This window comes from Streptopelia decaocto (assembly GCF_964273445.1).
Source record: "Streptopelia decaocto genome assembly, chromosome: 3".
NCBI classification, from domain to species: Eukaryota; Metazoa; Chordata; class Aves; order Columbiformes; family Columbidae; genus Streptopelia; species Streptopelia decaocto.
Window position 1 is genome coordinate 67,570,285 of NC_138656.1, and position 15,211 is coordinate 67,585,495.

Below are 15,211 nucleotides of genomic sequence, written 5' to 3' on the forward strand. Positions count from 1 at the left end.
TTGCTTGAATGGATGTGACTATTTTAATCATTTGGCGAGATCTGTCTGGGGGATGAGATAAAACACACAAAATCTTTGCCACCTATTACATGGCTGTATCAGAGCATGATTCTAATCACTGGCAGACTGTGTCCCTTTGTGCAGGCTGTTAGTGACAAGTACCAGCATTGTGAAAGGGTTAGGTGATGTAAGATCCAGTTCTAGGCGTTTGCACGCTTGACAAGTTTCTGAGGGCCAAATACTAAGTCTAATATGGATAGATAGACCTCAGAAGGTAATATCACAAATAAACTAATGTAGGAGTCTAGTGTGGATTTTTTTTCCAACTTGGTTCCGTGTCTTCATGTTGTCTGTGTCTCTCTGTGTCAGACTCTCTAATCTCCCATAACAAATTCAAGACCTTGTCCAGCATAAAATAAATGCACCAAAGGAGTAAACTTTACAAAATATTACAAGTTGTTTAACACTAGAATGGCCAAGAGAAAAGAGAGTTGCTGTGAGAGCATAATCTGAAGGAAAAGATAGAGAAGACACACAAACTCTTATATTACCAAACTGAACAAATTAATTTGAATGGGCAATCAAACATCAGGCATAAATCTTCAGGAAACTAGGCACTGTTAGTATCACAGAACCACTTGTTTAAATCTTCAGCAAGGAAAGGAATGAAGAAGAGACGAGAAGAGAACAAGTTGGGAAATGAGGCAGAGTAGTGTCAAAAGGCATTCTGGATGCATAATGCCTATTATTAACATGAATTTCACTTTTTGTCTAACTCCATTAATGATATGTGCTATGTAAATCAGGGAAGAATCTTGCTTCCTATATCTTTACAAAGCTAATTTCTTCTCATTCTTGAAGAATGATGTAATCGAATATGAGATTTTGTATTAGAAAACCCCATGTCGGGATAGGGAAAGGGGAGGGCACTAAGCTTCTATACAGATTTTGTTTCTGATTCAACAACAGACCATGCCAGTGTAAGCTTTTTAATGGGCACTAGTATTCTTGTAATCATGAATCATAAGTAGTTTTGCCTCATTGTAGGGAGAACAAAAGCTGATAGCCTGATGTTGATCTGGGATGTAATTACACAATGAAGACAGTTGAGCCTATATTGAGACTCTATGACTTGTCATTTACTCTTACTCCCAAGTCTTCTCTGCAGCTACCACAACCATGTATATGCACATATTTCTTCAAGTAAACTCTCAAGTAATAATATCAATACAATAAATTTTGCAAAGTTGAGTTTCCAAGAGTTAATGGCAGAATTAAAGTGTTTTGTATGTCTTTAATCAAGTCCCCAGATCTGTATGTTTGATGACACTAATTGCTCAGAGCAACTTTGGCTCACTTAATGTGTACACTTGCTTATTCACTCTGGCTAATAATTCTTTAATCTTATTCTCGTTACTTAATGAATTTATATATATATATATATATTTAAAAATCTGATTTTCCTGTGGTTTCCTCTTTTGTGCTCATCACTATTTGACAATGTTCCCAGATTTCTAATACAATATTAGTCTTCATGGTTGGTTGACCTTGGATGGCTGCCAGGTGCCACCAAGCAGCTCTATCACTCCCCCTCCTTAACTGGACAGGGGAAAAAAATATGACAAAAAGCTTGAGGGTCAAGATAAGGACAGGGAGATCACTTAGCAATTGCCACCACAGGCAAAACAGATTCAGCTTGGGGAAATTAATTTAATTTATTGCCAATCAAACAGAGTAGGATAACGAAAAATAGGAACAAATCTAAAAATAACTTCCCCTCACCTCTCCCTTTCTTTCCAGACTTAACCTCACCCCCAGCTCTTCTATCATTTTATTTGAGTGGTGGAGGGGGAAAGACAATGGGTAATGCAGTCAGTTCATAACACTTTGCTTCTGCCACACCTTCCTCATCACACTCTTCCCCTGTTCCAGAATGGTGGGAGACAGTCCTTTACAAACTTCTCCAATGATAACGGATATTGGGTTTTATTTTTATATGGGTTATTTACAGAACTCTTAGTAAGCACAGGGCTTCATTCATGGTTTACATGGTACAAGCAACTGAAAAAAGCAATAAGTTGTTTCCCAGCATCATATACATCAGGCTCCTGGGTCTGCTTTTACATCCAAGCACATAGTCATATCTATTTGGTTTTTCACTGAAAAGTGGCGGCCAGTGTAAACTGTGTCTTTTCTTAAATATCTGTCCTTTGAACTTTAGTTGCAGGATAACTGTCTCTTGGAAGCCTGTTTGACTGGATCCTGTCCATTGCCTTATTGTCCAAAATTAGTTTATTTGGAAATACTAATTTGTCATACAAATACAGTAAGTTTAAAGTGGAAGCATATGCTCAGGTAAACAGATACAAGAATAACTAAAAAATACTATCGCAGCAACAGGAATAAGAATAGGTATTAGGAATTGAAAAAAACCATACTACAGTTACGTAGCTGCTACTGTCATGTAGAGATTTCAGAGGTAAGGTTTTTTACTAAAAAAACCCAAACTTTTCCAGAAAAGGTCATTAAAAAATAAGGTTATCGAAACCCTTAAGTCTGCCCTGCAGTAACTCCATCTAATGACCAAAGGATTCAGACAGATTTTAGTGTAGGCAGCCTCAGATGAAATGAGAACAACTTCCATAAGCACATTCATTAGGCAAGAAGAGCCAACATGCAAACTAAAAAAAGGTATATGGAAGAATCACAAGGAAGTCTGGGCAGAAAGCCTGCTGATGTTTCCCTTACTGGGAGTGTGAATTCCCTGGAGACACTGCAATGTGAATGTGTTGCACAGACAAGAGAAAGGCATGAGCCCAGCTCCATATAAGTTTCCAGCAGAGGAGCCCTTGCTTGGCCCGGCTGATGGGCAGCAGCAGCCTGGCACTGTGCACCAGCTGCGGCCACACTCGTCCCACAGCAGCAGCTAAATTTTGGCTGAGCAGCAAGCAGTGTGCTGGGACCATGCTGGGGCACAATGCTTCCTTCTTCAAGCACCACTGGGGCTTCTGGGACTCCTGTGCTGCCCTGGTTGGGTCCAGGGTCATCAGCTCACATGAAGGGAACTGTCTTTGCCTGTTGCCCCCCCAATTGGCCCATGTCATGGCCCCCCATTACCAGGTGCGAGAGGCCAGGCTGCCACGCAGCACCCCCTGCAAGCCCCCTGGGGCTCATCAGCCCTGGTTCCCATGTGCTGAGATGGGGTCATTTATCTTTGCCGCTATTTGGTTTTCTCACTTTCAGTGAGGAGAGCAGCTGGGGTAGTCAGCATCTGCAGAATCTAATAAATGCTAAGAGATACCAGGGGATGCGCCTGCTCTGAGAAGCTGAACAGATGTGCTAAAATTGAGCTGTATCCCCAGAAGGCTTTTCATGTTGATTTGTTTATTTTTTGGACAATATCAGTCAGACTGAATTGTGCTATCTGGATTTTATGTTCCTGGGAACCAGTTTCATTCACAGAGCTTATGCCAAAAAAATAAAAGTTATCTAAATCTAAAGATGATTTCTAGAAACTGCAAAGGCTAGAAGATATCTGAGCTCTGCCTTCTCTTCCAAGAGGAGGAAATAGAGCTTGAGGCTTTGGAAATACTGGGTCCACTTCAGAACTCATTCACTGGAAACTCATTAACCAGACTCAGATAGCAATATCAAGACAAGTCAAAAAGATGGAAAGGCAGGCTTACTGTTGTGATAATCTGGTACATGAGCCATGAGGTGCACATTGTACAGATATCAGAGGACAAAAAAAAATCTCTGGCCTGTGGGCTGATAGTCTCAGAAATTTAATGAAATGTGTAGTCTTTATCAGTTTAACAGAGATAATGGGAAAAAAGAACACCAACAATGCTGAGCACTACACATTTCTTGTGGAAGTTCACTCAGAAGGAAAGTGGCCAAAAGGCAAAATTTGAACAACACTGGAGACATCCAAGTGACAAAGACTGCAAATCAACTCTATTACACACCATAATCTCTTTAACTGCAACCAATATCCTAAAAAATGGGGTTGTACCCAGATGGCCTACTTAGCTCTTTGCTTTTCCAGTCATCCAAATCTCTGCTTATTTGAGTATTTTGATAGTCTTATGGATTGTATTTTACTGTAACTTGGTTAGGCTTCAGAAAACAGACATATTATAATGGTATGAAAACAGCAATTTGATTTTTTCATAAATGTATCTGAGACCCTTTCTTATATACCAGAAACCAGAAGTATTTGCCGAGGTAACATGTTTGGATGGAAGTATATCTGACTAAAGTCCTCTGTGCGTAAATTGAGACACTTCTGTATGGTAACACATTACATATTATAAACTAGAAAATAATAGATATTAATAATTGACACAGCTTCTGTCAGTTTTATGAAAGAGTAAAAATCTTGGATATAGAAAATTATTTATTCTTTCAGGACTAGAAGAATCACTTTCTTTTGCAGAACTGAGCACATGAATGGGACTTGGGAAGATTTTTTCATAATTCCCTCTTTCATGTGCTGTGCAGAGTTGTCTTTGTTCATTAAGGTTAGTGGGATGGTACAGATTAAACCTAAAGGTAACCAAAAGTTACACTTCTGTTCTGGCCCAGTTGTTTAGCTTGTACATCACACCACTTTGAAGGAACAGTATTACATGTATCTATTATGGAACCAGTTCATTTCTCAAGTATCTTACCTTTTCTCTAGTGTAAATCTACTTGGTTATTCTAGAAAAGGTACAAATTACAGATATAAGCTGCAAACACAAGTTACAACTAAATACAGAAAACTTTCCCTTTCCCTTTCCCTTTCCCTTCTTAGCACTTCCAGCACTTCTCAGTGACAACAAACAGCAGGACAAGGGGTAATGGGTTCAAACAGGAACACAAGAGGTTCTACTTAAATTTGAGAAGAAACTTCTCAGTGAGGGTGACAGAGCACTGGAACAGGCTGCCCAGGGGGGTTGTGGAGTCTCCTTCTCTGGAGACATTCAAAACCCACCTGGACACCTTCCTGTGTAGCCTCATCTGGGTGTTCCTGCTCTGGCAGGGGGATTGGACTAGATGATATTTCGAGGTCCCGTCCAATCCCTAACATTCCGTGATTCTGTGATTTTTTTTTCAGGCTTAAAAGGAAGTATTTGTGGTATTGATCTCCGTCTTTAAGGCTGAGTTTCCTGCACAGCTTTTATTGATCTTAGGGACAGACAGAGAGGGAGATTCCTTGTATGATTTTAATTCCTTGAAAGTTCTTGATTCAGTGGTCACTGAGCACAAGAGTTCTCCCATGTCATCTGCTGATAGATTGCATGTTCCTAGATATTTATTATACCTTGGAGATTACAGTCCTAGTACTCATAGACCCAGAGTTTTTGAATTCAAACTATCTATTTGCAAGTAAAATCATACCAGCAGTAAAAAAAATGTAAAATCAGAAATTCAAACTGAATTTCCAGTAAGTGCAAATAACTACAGTGAACTTTCTTTCCTAAGGCAGTTCCAACGAGGTATTCAGAAGGTGTCTAATGGCAGATATCAAATAATAATTTTAAAGAAGTCTTCTACTTTAAAGAAGCAATCAAATATAAAGTGACTCAGAAATTTTCAATGCTATTTAGCTGGTTTTGGTGTGCCACTTTTCGAGTCATGCAGTCTGAGATACTTGAAAGGAATCTATATTCTCAGGAAAAGATGTTCAGTCCTATTTCAGGAACAAGTTACCTTTAAGATGTATCCAGGAAAGAAGTATTGAAATTTGAAATTAGTGGATTGCTTTACAGGACCCTTAGTCTTGCCAGAAGGAATGGAAAAATCAAGAAAATACATTTCCAGAACTTTCCATCTTTTCTTTAAGATGAATAAAGAGCTCGTTCTTAGTTCTTCAAAATCTCTTTAGATTATCTATGATGTAAATTAGAAAAAAACAGGATTTTCTAGTTATAATATTTATACAGAGCTGCCTATAAGGTAACTCAAAGAATTCAGCCATCTGAGAGAAACCTGAGAAACCTGAAAATCCTGAGATGAACCTTACTGTAAGTGGGTCTGGCAAAGCTGAAAAACATCTTCATGCCTAGAGAATCTACCATCAAAGGGATGGCCTCTTTCAGAAATGCTTATCAAGGATGTTGCTGGGCATCATTCTCATCTTGTTTGAATAATCAGCTTGTAAAAAACCAAACCTGCAAAACATGGATACAGAATTAGGCTGTAGATCAGGATTAACTCCATCCACCGAAGTCACAAGTTTTAAAGCAATGAAGATCTGTCAAACCCGTGTGCCGTGTTACCCATTACCAACAGCTTTCAAAGTATGCTTTCTGAATGCATTCAAACTACCTGGTGCTCGCCAGATAAAAGTTTTCTTATAAACTGGAACAGTGGTGGGGTGTTACTGCTACTCTAACACCTCATGACACCAGTTCTTTTTACTCTGCATTGTACGCTACATTTGCAATGTACTGGATGTACTATCAGCACATTCCAGTAATTTGGTGGCACAGCCAAAACTGAGAGAGAAAAGAAATTGTAGTTATCAAAAGAGGCAACAGTTTGAATCTGTTAGTTAACTTATGGCTCAGGATGTTTCTAGACAGGAATGCTGGCACCAGTTCCCTAAAAACTAGTGTGGCTCTGCCAACACTGTGCAAGTGGTGCATGAAATTTTAGTGTGAGGGCTGTTCAAAGTAAGCTTTTGATTCAGGATTAGGAACAGTGAATGCTAAACCATGGGACACCCCTGCAGTGTGCCCTACTCCACACTCAGAATTGCATTCCAGTTAAACAGAGGTCTGGGTCAAGAAAACATGGCCTACATGATGTCATCTCTTTCTGACATGATCTTGAAATGACCTTGTTTCTTTGAGGCAAGGGTGAATATATCTTTTCTCAGTGACACACAGTACTTACCTTTGTACTTGTATTGTCAAGCTGGCTGGGCTGTGCTCACTTTCCATGCAGACTGAAAATGACAACAGCAAGTAAAGTCTTACACTTTCAAGACACGTCTCCTCTTGAGGCATCTTCCAGAAATAAAATCTAAGCCTATTGAAAGGAAGGATTTCTATCAAGAGTCTCATTCATTCTATCAAACTTCATATTATAATTCGATACTCTCCAGTTGATCAGCAAAACTGCTGTAAGTAGGGTATGCAATGATTTGGGATGCTAGCAAAATATTGCCCTGGAGACCAAATCTGAGAATCTCTTTTTTTCTTTCCTAATTCAAAGGCATCTCAGAGTTTTTCTGTCTCTTTCTATGAAGGAGCTTAACACCGACTTTCTCTGCTAAGGCTGCTTTATTCTTACAGGCGCAATGAAAATTTCTTTGCTTATGGGTGGAAAAAGGAGGCATTCCAAAATGTTTACCAAAGAATAGCTGTTTACAAAGCTAGCATCTTGCTTTTTGTCTTGGGTAACTTAGCATCCATAAATGGCAAGAAGATTGTTCTGGTACTTCAAGTCCCTCTGCATTATTCATTAGGGAAGCTCAAGCTGAATAACTTTCTCTGTGACAAAGCTGTTGCTAAGCTTAAAGTTTGGGAGATCTAGAAATGCAATTTTGCTTATCCTTCTCCCCAGGAAACTCTTCTACTCACATGATGTGAGGATACTGTGACTTGGCAAAATCACACTTTCTGCTACTTCCTGGATACTGGACAACAGGACAACTATGTGAAATGAACAGAAGATTTATTAACCCTGACAGTTCGGCAATGAATCAAAATGAAAGGAAGAGGAGTCAGAGAGGGAGGAAAGGACGCGAGGATAAAACTAGTTCTCCATGGCATCCTAAATATGGCATGACATGCCTTTTCTCAGAATGAACAAGAAGAGAAAACCATATGTATATATACATTTTGTAACACATATGCCAGCTTGAATGACACATGCAACTTCACCTCTGCCAAATAAAGGTCTGTCTTCTATTTTTATTATAGGATAAGCAACAACATTCAAGATATTAATTGCTTTTTTTCAGTCACTTGTCTACAGATTGACTGAGTGCATGATTTCCTCTGTTGCAATTTCACTTTGAGGAAAGGGGGATTTCACTTTTGGATAGCAAAAGGAAACTTCTGTGTTCTAAAAGAGTGGAAAGGACTGAGGTTCAAACATGAACTACAGCTTTTGCTGATGGGTAGCTTTTGGTCACAGTGTTAGCAGTGTGATCATGAGAGCAAGCTCTCCCAGCATGGGGACTTTGGCAAGGGATGAAGGGTGAACTCAGCTGGGGAGGCATACAAGAAAGGTGAAAGGAAAAAAAAAATCTGGAAACAGATCTGCAAGTAAGAAATGTTACAGAAGCTTAAAACATCTCTGCAAGATTATAAAAAAGAGAACAAGACTCTCTGTCTCTGTGCATCAGTCCTTCAAGAAATTCCTAGACATGCATAGAAGAAACAGTCTGAAATTAAGTCCAGCACCACTGTATTGAAAGAAAGCACAGTAAACAGTGAGTTAATTTGGCTGCAGTGATATGGAACATTTGCCAAAGTACTACTCTTGTGCATTTTTCTAAGCTCTGACTCTCCAAGGGTGTTCTACCTCCTTTCCAACTTACACTGCAACGCTGAGAAATGACTTGTTGTTTCAAAAGCTCCCTTCAAAGGTTAGGGGCTCTTGGAAATGTACTTATTCTGGCATTCTCAGCAGAAAAAACATGGGCTGAGTGAGCACAAAGACTACCTGTTCATCTCTATAAGTGGTTTCTCTGTGGCTGTGTGGAAATACACTGGCAGGTTGTTAGGAAGAAAGCTTGCACGACTTTTCCCTTCACTAGACTGCTTCTGCAGATAAAGCAATCAGATCTGCTTTCAGTGTTGTCAGTCCAGGACTGGACCAGTCTGTGAACAATGACTTTGGAGATCAGGGGAAATCATGCTCATACTACTACTCAGATGTACCTTTTATGAGGCTTACATATGCTGTAACTTTGTTTAAAAACCAAACATTTCAAAATCCTTGTTGTCTGATTTTCATAACGTTGTGATATATTTTTGTTTGTTTTCTTCTCTGTTCTTCTTAGCCACCGTCCACTCTCCCCCCTGTTAATTTTCCCATGGATCTTTTGAGAAACAGCTTATGAAATTCTGATGGGAGATAAAATTAACCTTTTTCAGTCAGATATTTTCCAGTATAGCTACTTTTTTCCATACAGACACTTTCATGCAGCTAACTCAAATTTGCAGAATAGTATGCATGAGCATACACCACATATGTTAAAATAACAACTTATTACTTTGTTTTGGGGGTCAATTCTGGTCAGTTAAAACTAAACATTTTTGTGCTAGAACAATGATTCAATAATTGCAGTTATCTATCTTACAATAGGTATGAAATTATTAATTATTTTGACTTAATTGAACACAGAAGATACGCAAGTTCTCTGTCAATGGTTATTATAATTAGTATTACATTTTGTATAAAAAATTGAGATAATAGTGAAAAATTAACAAACTAAATCTACAAAATTTTTAATCCTGTGCTGATTTATCTCTGTTTATAACCACTGACTTCCTTTACAGCACAGTGCAATTCTCAGTAGACTGTGATTTTTATATTCACTTGTTCTACAAGTTGCCTACAGTACGTTCCCATTTATCTTAAGTATCCACATGTTCCTGACACGTAACCATATGCTGAGTACCTGCATAGCTGACTGTATAAAATAGGTGTGTCCCAGGAATAACGGTGTACACTTAAGTAAATTTATTTTGGAAGCTATGTTTGGCATTCAGTACTGCACATTGTACATTTCACCTCAATGTCTGCAATTCATGGGCATTTCTTAAAAACACTTTGTTAAATAATCCATCCATATGCATTTGTTCTTTGAGTCTAAGTGACTGTAGGTGACTATTAGTACTACACAGCTAGTAGAATGCATTATAATCAGTTCAGAAGAACTTTAAAACGTGTGTTTTGTCTTTTAGGCTTACAATGACATAAGAAAACTGATCATGACATGTGAATTTAAAGGTCATACTGACAGCACTGAAAACCCAGCATTGGAAGGAAAATGGGTCACACATCCAATCCATTTGGGACCATTATTCTAGCATAATTTAAGAACAGACGAGACAATCATCACCAGAAGGCCCGAAGTTGGAATTCATGTGTTTGGCCTCCCCCGACAAACCATAATGTCACTAAGGACTGGAGGAAAAGAGTTGTTTGCGTAGGACTGCTTCTAAACAGAATGCTTTTCAAACTTTTCCATGCAGCATCAGCTGTTTTTAAATGATAATATTTTATCTTCCACTAATCCACTTAAGGCAAGACATAACATTCTTGTTCTGTTATTTTACTGGAATTCTTATTTGTTCTAATTTATTTTGATGTCCCCACATCACTTCTTTAATCAAATTTCAGTCTGAACGGCAGCGCAGTAACTGGTTTATAGTAATGGAAGTGGCTTGTGCCAAATTAGAAAAAGCACATTGTTGTTATTTTTGCAAAGCTGAACTTGTTAGGGAAATTACAGGGGTAATGCTATGACAAAATCAACCACTGAACCATCATTCTTCTAGGTCCAATACTAAGACACTTTATATGGGCATACAAGGTCCAAAAACTGTTTAAAAACCTCAGTGAGAAAGAGCCAAGAGAAAATCAACATAGAGCAACGAAAATCCCTGAAGAACGAGATTGTACTTCCATGTGTCCTCTATAGGAAATTTCTTTTGTAAGTTTTTGAAGCTTACAACAGGCAAGGGATAGAGATGTTTTGACATTGCAGGACCACAGCAGTGGCACTTGTCCCTATTCATCAGTTTATTGTGGTCAGCCTGTAACCCCCTCATGTTCTTTTAGAAAGTGTAAATCATCCTAATCCAAAAAGAGCAAGGGTACTTTATCACATTATTTCTTTGAAGACTTGAGATCGTATTAAAATGCTATGTTCATAACGTGATTCAAGATGTTTCCAGGAGGCCATATAGGAATTCTCACTATTTTTATCCATATGTGAAGTTCTGGTTATGGCTGCATTTGAAGATTGTTCATGGTGACACGTCAAAATGAAAGGCCAGATAGTGATATTTTCCACAGAAACCAGAAAAAGGAACACTGTGAGGAATATTTTGTGCTCTGTTTTAACAATGACAGCTAGACATTGGAGCTGACAGCTAGACACCCTGAGAAAATGTCAAAAACAGAGGCTAAAATTTGAGTTTGTATGGAAACAACTAGGGGAGACTACCACAGAGGAGAAGAGGAGACAAGGAAGGACAAGAGAAGACACAGACATTAAAGGAAGAGAAAAAATGTGAGTAACACGAAGGACCTTAAGGAAAAACTGGGAGTAGAAGAGCAACTAGGAAAGGAAGGAAGCATAAAATCCAAGAAAGAAGATGAGCTAGAAAAGGAGCACTGTTGATGTTAACAATGACAGTTGCCAGGTCAGGAACAGAGAAGGGGCACTAGTGCTTCTGAGCTTTGGTTTGTTAGAGACTTTAGGGAGCAAAAATTTGAGAGACTACCCGACCAGGAAGTATCTAGGATTGAAGAATTCCAGACACTGACATTGAGATGAAAGCTGAAAAAATAAAAGATTATGGAGTTTAAAGCTGATGAGGGAAGTTGAATTAAAGGTAACATTTCTAAGATGTAACAGAGTAATGGACTACTGTTGTGTGATAGAGAAAAGTGGGAGGAGAGTCAAGGTTAAGGGGAAGAACATAGGACTGTTGGGAAAAATGTGATACTGTACCTGTCTGTTATTTAATGGGAAGCTATATTTCTCTGTTGGCAAATACATTATGAATAAACCATAAAAAGACACCTTTAAAAAAGAAAAAAACAGTGATTCATGCTATATAAGAAAAAGATCATAGCTTCATTATCCAGCTCCTTACCAGTAGCATAAAGCTGGTTCACATTATTTTTCATCTTCACTTTTACCACTTTCCCTCTCTTCTTGAAGTGTTACCATATGTTACACAACTTATTTTCCTGAAAAAATTATTACTGGAAACCCAGTGGCACATGTGCAATGTTAAAGACTGATGTCATCCTATACCTAACATGCAAATATATAGCTACTGACTGCTCTCAATGGGAACTGCAAACTTGACTTGGTCTGCTGAGCATCTCTTAGGACTCTTTCAGATGCCTGAATGTGGATTTAATTTTCTAACTACGAACATTCTGGTAGCATTTTGAAACATGTTGAAGAATAGCTTCCAAAATAGCTTTTAGGAAATTAAAGCAAAGATTAGACAAAATTTAGGTCTTTAAATTCAAGGGGGCAACCCTTTCCCTGCCTAAACCATGTAGTTGTCTGAGATACCATTTAAGCAATTAAGCTTTATACGTATTTGGATGGTGTTAGTGCATCTGCCTGTAAACTGAGTGTCTAGATGCGTATTTTCTGCCTGTGCACATTTTAGAGTTTACTAATCTGATTAGGATCCCAGGCTAGAGTAGGTTCAGTGGTTGTGAATGTCTTCTTTCAGAAGCAGGGTCAAAGAGGAAAAATTGGTGGTGATGCTGCTGCTACTGATTCTGCTACAAATAAAAACAGTAGAAAAGAACTGTAGGCTCTGGTCTTTGCTCCCTGAATTGTTAAGGCAGTTTACTTCAGACAGGCACTAGACAAAACCCAGAAATGATCCAGAACACTGGGATTCCCTATTCCAACAGCATGCTCCAACCCCCAAGCTCCCTCTTGTTTACTCTTCTGGTCCCATGACTCCGTTAGTCCTGGATACTCTTGGCCACACTTGAAAGAAACAGTTGGTGTTTGCTTTGATCATTGAAATATTACCTAGGTTTTCTACTTCACAGATGTTGACTATTTGTTGATTTGCTGAAAGCCTTTAAAACAACCTTACTTTCTTCCCCTCTTCTCTTTTCAAAGTCTAAAGTTGGACTGCTAAATCTACACACTTTATGCAACAGGATATGAGAAGGGTTAGGAGTCTAAAAACCTGAAGCCAGTTCTAGGGGAATAGGAGATGTTGAGTCCCTCTGGAAATCAGAAAATATCAGGAACTTCAAAATTCACGTTGGAGCTAGATTTAGTTTATGTTCCATCCAAATCATTGCTTCTGATGTTGCCATTTTTTTTTTTTTCTCACTGCTCTAACGAGATATGTGGCCAAACATGTACAAAGCACAAGTCATTATGCAGTAATGAAAAAAATTAGGAACTCTTGGTCCTCATTGGAAAGCTTCAAAATGAAAACCGAGGTGTAGCTTCCACATATAGGCCCAGGAACTTAAAATCTGAATCTGTTCAGCTGAGTAGGATCCATTTAATTTTGATCTGGTTTTTACTTATCAAATGCAAGAATCATCTAGTAAGTTTGTTCATAGACTTGTTTTATTAGCAAATAATTATTCTCTGTCTCAGTTGTTTACATTCCTATGTGGCCTGTTTTGTCAAAAGATGTGCAACCTTTGCCAAATGTACTTCCTGGAATTTCATAAGTGCACTCTGATTTGTTTCCTCTCATATGTCTCAGCATTTCTTTTCAATTTAAAAAACAAAAAGCAAAGAAATGATCTAGGCTTAAAAGGGCTTGTTTGCATCAGCATCTATGTGTTTTGGGGATCTCACGAAAACGAAACAACATGAGATTGTGTGGAGTCAGTTACATTATTGACCATTATATTTAGAAAGAAGTGAAGGAAGTGTTTCACCTCTGCATAGTACGGACTTCATATGTGGAATCCGTTACTGCAGGATATAGTTCCAGTCAAATATTATGGCTAAACTTTAAAAAAAAAGACACATATAAATATTGTCTAAGAATAACATCTGTTGTGACAAATGTTAAAATAAGAGTACTTCAATGCACTTATCTCATTAAAGAACATTGTAAATAACATTTCTCAGCCTGGGAAGAGCACAGTTTTGTTTTGCTCATTGGGTTTTATGACAGTGAAGGACTGGCCAGCCTGAGGGGAGGTACGTGGAATCACAGGATAGCTGAGAGGGAAAGGCCTCTTGGTGATCATCCAGTACAATACCCCTGCTCAGAGCAGGGCTGCCCCAGACTATGTCCAGCCGGGTTTTCAACAACCTCTCTGGGCAACCTGTGCCAGTGTTTGACCACCCTCACTGTAAAAAAGGTGTTTCTTATGAATTTTCTGTGCTTCTGCTTGCACTCATAGCCTCTTATCCTCTCAGTGGATACCACTAAGAATGACCTGGCTCCAACTTTATTTTGCCATCATAGACTCATAGAATGTCCTGAGTTGGAAGGAACACACAAGGATCATCTAGTCCAACTCCTGTTCCTATATGTGACAATACCACAGTTCACACCATGTGTCTGAGGGCATTGTCCAGTCTTTTCTTGAATACTAGCAAGCTTAGGGCCATGACTACCTCCCTGGGGAGTCTATAGATACCATCAGGTAGCTATATACAGATGAGGAGCTGCTGTGCCAGACTCCTGCGACCTTTGCTTGATATTCTGCTCATGGGAATGGACCACTCTTGAGCAAAGAGAAGGTGATCCTTGAAATTTTCTCTTGCATCCCTCTTTTCTTCAGGGCTGAATTTGATGGGATTCTTCTACACAGATCCCTGAACAGCCTAAAATCTACTCTCCTGAACACAAGAGTTGTGATCCTGTTTTTTTTCCCTATGTTGTCTCAGGATCCTGAACTCTGCCTTGTCATGGTCTCTGCATCTAAGGCTGCCCTAAACTTGGCATTCCTGAAAAGTTTTTCCTTGTTTGTTAGTGTGAGGTCCAGCAGAACAGCTTCTCTCATCATCTGCTCAATTATTTGTGTTAGGAAGATGTTATCAATGCACTCCAGAAACCTCCTGAAATGCTTTTGGCCACTGTGTTGTCTTTGCAACAACCCCTTTTGCAGGGCCTGTGAACTTGAGGTTTCTTTCAGTTGTTTGAAGAAGGCCTCATTTACTTCTTCTTCCTGATCACGTTGTAGCAGATGCCCACCACGACCTCACTGCTCACAACCCTTACCTGTCCACTAGTGCTGACCCATAAGGTCTCAATTGGTTCATCATCTGGCCCCAGGCATTCCAGCTTCTCTCTCTGGTAAAGGACAACTCTGATCCTCACTTCTCCCACCCCAGTCTGCCCTTCCTAAATAATGTGTATCCATCCCTGGCAATGCTCCACTCCCTAATGAGACTTCAGCTCTGTGACAGCACACAGATCTCAAATTCATCTGGTTTGTTCCCTTTGCTGCATGCATTAGTGTACAGGGACTCCAGAGAAGCATTGGGCAGTGTTGATTTTGCAGAAAAAGT

General features: G+C 39.1%; 1 long non-coding RNA gene across 1 annotated transcript in view; it reads left to right on the top strand.

Annotated features, from left to right (window-relative positions):
* The first annotated feature begins 11,167 nt into the window (after positions 1 to 11,167).
* LOC309438302 overlaps positions 11,168 to 15,211 on the top strand; it is a 68,748-nt gene continuing 64,704 nt past the window's right edge. Inside the window, exon 1 of the long non-coding RNA XR_014183751.1 lies at positions 11,168 to 11,245. This is a non-coding gene — a long non-coding RNA (uncharacterized lncRNA). The remainder of the gene's footprint in view (positions 11,246 to 15,211) is intronic.